The following is a 5676-nucleotide window of genomic DNA, read 5'->3' as shown; positions in this document are numbered from 1 at the left end:
TTGTCACACTTAAGTGTGTCGGAACATCAAACCAATTTCACATAGTAAAGGACAACACAAGTAAACACAAAATGCAATTTGTAAATGAAGGTGTTTATTATTAAGGTGAAAAAAATCCAAACCATCATGGCCCTGTGTGAAAAAGTGATTGCCCCTAAACCTAATAACTGGTTGGGCCACCCTTAGCAGCAACAACTGCAACCAAGCGTTTGCGATAACGTGCAAGGCTTTTACAGCGTCCTGGATGAATTTTGGCACACTCATCTTTGCAGAATTGTCCTAATTCGTTCCATTAGAGGGGTTTTTGAGCATGAACGGCCTTTTTAAGGATACCACAACATCTCAATAGGATCAAGTCAGGACTTTGGCTAGGCCACTCCAAAGTCTTCATTTTGTTTTTCTTCAGCCTTCGGTGGTGGACTTGCTGATGTGTTTAGGATCATTGTCCTGCTGCAGAACCCAAGTTCGTTTCAGCTTGAACACAAACAGATGGTCGGACATTCTCCTTCAGGATCTCTTGGTAGACAGCAGAATTCATAGTTCCTTTTATCACGGCATTCTTCCAGGTCCTGAAGCAGCAAAACAGCCCCAGACCATCACACACCACCACCATATTTTACTGTTGGTATAATGTTCTTTTTAGAAATGCAGTGTTCCTTCTACGCATATACTTGGACACACCTTCCAAAGAGTTCCACTTTTGTCTCATCGGTCCACAGAATGTTTCCCAAAAGTCTTGGGGATCATCAAATTGGTTGTGGAGAAATTGAGACGAGCTTTGATGTTTCTTTTTGCTCAGCAGTGGTTTTCTCCTTGACTCGCCTGCCCAGTCTTTTACTGATGTGGAGGCATGAATGCTGACCTTACTGAGGCAAGTGAGGCTTGCAGTTCTTTGGACTTTGTTGTGGGTCTTTTGTGACCTCTTGGATGAGTCGTTGCTGCGCTCTTAATTTTGGGCGGCCGGCCACTCCTGGGAAGGTTCACCACTGTTCCATGTCTTCGCCATTTGTGGATAATGCTCTCACTGTGGTTCACTGGATTCCCAAAGCTTTGGAAATGGCTTTATAACCTTATACATGCAAAGGAACAGGAAATGAGGAAGGGGCAAACACTTTTTCACACCACTGTATCTCTGGAAGTTCACCACGCATTTTACAACTAGGGGATGCTAAAAGTACAAAAAGTTTATATTTCATGAACGGCTCTTACAATTTTTACTGAATTAGGAGGGTACCATCTAGGGCCACACCTGAACCTACCCTTACAGTGAGGTACTGATTGGTCAAAGTGGGAGTGGCCTTTGGGCTCTACATTCATGATTCACCACCTATACTAATGTGAAGTACTTTAAATTGACATGGTAGATGTACAATAGGTCATGGATCTCACCTACCAAAAATTACACATGTAGACCACTATGTGGCGCTAATATGTGTTTTTGCTTTTAACTCCCACATTACACATCGCACTTTAGAAAACCTTACATCCATGTGTTCCTTCAATCACGCTAAATCACATGATATGAGCCACAGCCATTTCCACTAAGAAGTTTTTGCGCGATATCGCATAATGTGCAAAACCAACTTTTTCAAACTCCGCCTAGGCTGTGCAACCAACCTGCACGAAACCTGGTAGGTATTATCTCCAGATAGACCTGACGAAGTTATCAAAAGAATTCTGCTACAGTAAAGTATGAGACCAAAATAATTTTCCTAGCATGCTATAAAAACACAACCTTTATCATATTTTGGTCAAAATAAATGCTATAAGCAAACAACTTGACATTGTTTTTCAGGATCACACTACGATGCTCTGTACTAAATTTGGTGAAAATCGGCTATTAGATGGCGCTATAGTCAACGTTTATGCGTTTTGGCCAACAACTCAATGTATGCAAATGGAACATTTGCGATTGCAATTTCTCTGCCATAGAAATTGCTATCAACATGAAACTTGTGATGCTTGTTCGGCATGCTGCTCTGAGGCTCTGTTGCAAAATTTGCCGAAGATCGGCCATAAGGGGGCTCTACAGTCATGATGATAATAAAAAATAAAAAATTCTTCAATCTGCATTTTCAAATGGCTCTTAGTGGTTTTGCTTGTTTAAAGCTAATGCACTTGCACGTACTACTTGTTGTCTGGATTGGAAGCACTTAATTGGAAGTTACTTTGGATAAAAATGTCAGCAGGATCGAGACAGGGACCATGGTAGGTGAATTTAAACAATGTCTGTGTTTAAAACACATCTTGTTGTCACGTAAGGGCCCTGTTCATGATGCACAGACATTTCATTTGCATTTTATGTCTGTTAGAACTTGCCCTGACAACTGCCGTTTTAGCTCAGCGGAAGCTCGTACACGTAGCTGCAGCTACTCCGTGTTGCCTGCACTGATTCGGGTCGGGGAGGGTTTCAATCTAAAGTATACGCACATTTATGACGATCAAGATTAACTTAAAAAATGGCCGGAATTCTCCTTTAAGCAAATGCTGAAGTGCCTGCAACCTGCATTTTAAATTAAACAGATGGGTGTTCCAGCACTGGTTTTTAAAAACTCCTATTCTAAAGACGTCTATCAGCAAATGACTCAATGAACATTTTCATAATGAGTTTATGGTCTCAATCATTACTTTGAGACTTCTTCTATACACCACAATGTTTGTTAAACTATGGTCCAAATTATTTTAAAATAGACAATAAAGCAGGGGATACTTTAAGGAGCTAACTTGTGATTGAATAGTCTCTTCCACGGCAGCAAACACAACATCGTCAATCATGATAGAGCCTTAGCAAAGCCTATCTATGGCTCGTGCAGATTTAAATAGCCTTGAACTAGTTTTAGTTCTACATTCTCATTAGTTAGATTGTTTGAATGTGACCTTTAACATAAAGAAATCATACACATTTTGTCAAATCCAAATTAAATTGAGGGTGCCTGTGTAGCACACCTGGCAGAACGTCCGCCCATATACAGAGCCCACAGTGGCCGCGGGTTCAGTACCAACCTGCGGCCCTTTGTTGCATGTCATTCCCCCTTTCTCTCCCCTTTCATGTCTAAGCTGTCCTATCGAATAAAAATCTGTATAGATTTCAGACTACAGGTGAATCAGTCCCTTCACAAACAAAGGTCAGGTCAGCAACAAGTGCTGTCCTTCTTAAGAAGAAGTCACTTGAGGTCACTTTGGGTCGGGCGGTTCTGACTGACGCGCGGCACAAGAACGGCACAGTTAGGTTTAATAAAAGATTGTGGGTGGGGTTACAAAATGTACGTTTCTGTGAAACGTGGGACAAGAACACCATCCCAACCTGCCACAATTATTTACATCATCGAAAGTAACGGCGGGGCAATAAATATTAAAAGTTCCAAAACATCTGTTGTGTTATTTGTATGGATCCACCAGACATAATATCTACATACATGGCATCTGATTGGAGGCTAGTCTCACTTTGTCCCACAGCAGCATTAAAAGAGTTTAGATGTGTACAGTTTCTGTTGATAATGTATAGTATTAAGTGTCCATTTAATATTCAGATTTATCATAAATAATGGAACAAGCACATGTATTTTAAGAGGGGCGGAGGTGGGGTTACATTTGAGCATTCAAAAATGTACTTGAAAGTAACGCATTAGTTACTTTCTGAAGTAACTAGTTACTTTCATGAATTGTAACTAAGTATCTAATTTAGTTATTTTTTAGAAGAAGTAACTAGTAACTGTAACTAATTACTTTTTTAAAGTAATTTGCCCAACACTCCTAACTGGTAACGTTAAAAAAATGTTAAACTGGATTAAACTCCCTGTTGCAGATGCTGCATCCACTAGGTCAGATGATTAAATAATCAGTAATTCCTGTTCAGATAGGCCTGCTAGTCCAGCTGTCTCAGACAATAACATTTTTTATGAACAAATTAATTCCTTGATTTTCCTATTAGTTACTGAGCAGGATAACTAATAAATTATTTTTCTTACGGTACTTAATAGTGTATAATATGAATGTAATATTTTGTAAGCACACTTTGGTGATACAGACTGGAAATATTGTGTGGTGTGCATGTGGCAAGTCTAATCAGGAAATGATGTCATCACAACAAACAAGTTCACTTCTTTAACTCTACCTGAAATAAATTGAAAAAAAAGACATTGTGCCCTATCTTGCCCCTGGTGCAGCGTGGCGCAAAGCCCAACGCAAGTGTCTTTGCTATCTTGTGGCAGTAGAAAGTTATGGCCATGTACCAACAAAAACCTGGTCTAAAGTCAATAGCGCAGCATTTAATTATTTTAACAGCGCATTAGTTAAATATGCCTGGGCTTGTGCACAGCGCTCACACAGTATGCTTGTTACACACACAGGGAAGCACAACAGCACACACACATGCAAAAGATAAAAGATTAAAAATAAAAATATTACGGTGCAAATCCGCCATCATCATAGCAATGCGCAAAGGTACAAACGTGGTTTATTGCATGTTACGCCCAAAACACACCTATGAGCAAAAGTGGATTTGACACGCCCTAAACGCACCTACGCCACCACACCGTGCGCTTAGATCGTTAAAGTTACTTTGGATAAAAATGTCAGCAGGATCGAGACAGGCACCATGGTAGGTGAATTTAAACAATGTCTGTGTTTAAAACACATCTTGTTGTCACGTAAGGGCCCTGTACATGATGCACAGACATTTCATTTGCATTTTATATCTGTTAGAACTTGCCCTGACAACTGCCGTTTTAGCTCAGCGGAAGCTCGTACACGTAGCTGCAGCTACTCCGTGTTGCCTGCACTGATTCGGGTCGGGTCGGGTTTCAATCTAAAGTATACGCACATTTATGACAATCAAGATTAACGTAAAAAATGGCCGGAATTCTCCTTTAAGAAAATGCTTACGCCCAAAACACACCTATGAGCAAAAGTGGATTTGGACACGCCCTAAACGCACCTACGCCACCACACCGTGCGCTTAGATCGTTAAAATAGGGCCCTTAAAGTGTAACAGTAGTGTACCAGTGTTTCTTTGATAACCACTACTATTGCTACTTTTGTTATCCAACCCAACTAGTTATTTTAATGACTTTTAGTTCTACAATGCAATCACCTTGCAGGATTTCATGTCATCCAAATTCACTATACTTTCACTGTCATTCTGGGCAGCTTTAATAAACAGGATGTGCTTACTTTACAGGCTACAAATAACCTTTTGATGCTGCTCATTGGTCAATTAAAAGGTTATTGAAAAGTAGCAATGAAGTAAATGATTTAAGAATACTTCCAAAAGTCCTCGAAGTACAGCAAGATCTATGATCAATCATGAGTGAGATGGGAGACACAAGGTTACCCAGGTGACTTTCTGTAAACGTGTGTGTGTGTGGCTGACAGTACAGTGAAAGGACAGACTGACATACGGGGGTGCAAATGTGTCCGGATTTAACAAATACTCAAATGTTTAGTGGGACTTTGTGGAATTGTTTTTTTTTATTCTATTACAGGGAAACATAGCTCTGTATAAAGATCTCCTTTTACCCACTATTTTTCTTGCACATGCTCACATGAAAAATGCCAGTTAGGAACCTCTGCAGCAGGCCCTGGACGGCTCAGGAAAGTTATAGCAAACTAATTCCACAAAGTTAGAGAAATCTTGCTGCAGTCTGCAGTTTTCAAACAAGTAGAGCTAATATTAGG

The sequence above is a fragment of the Etheostoma spectabile genome, chromosome 15, assembly GCF_008692095.1.
Source record: "Etheostoma spectabile isolate EspeVRDwgs_2016 chromosome 15, UIUC_Espe_1.0, whole genome shotgun sequence".
Classification (NCBI taxonomy): Eukaryota; Metazoa; Chordata; class Actinopteri; order Perciformes; family Percidae; genus Etheostoma; species Etheostoma spectabile.
The sequence above is the reverse complement of the archived record's forward strand: the minus strand, read 5'-3'. Positions refer to the sequence as shown.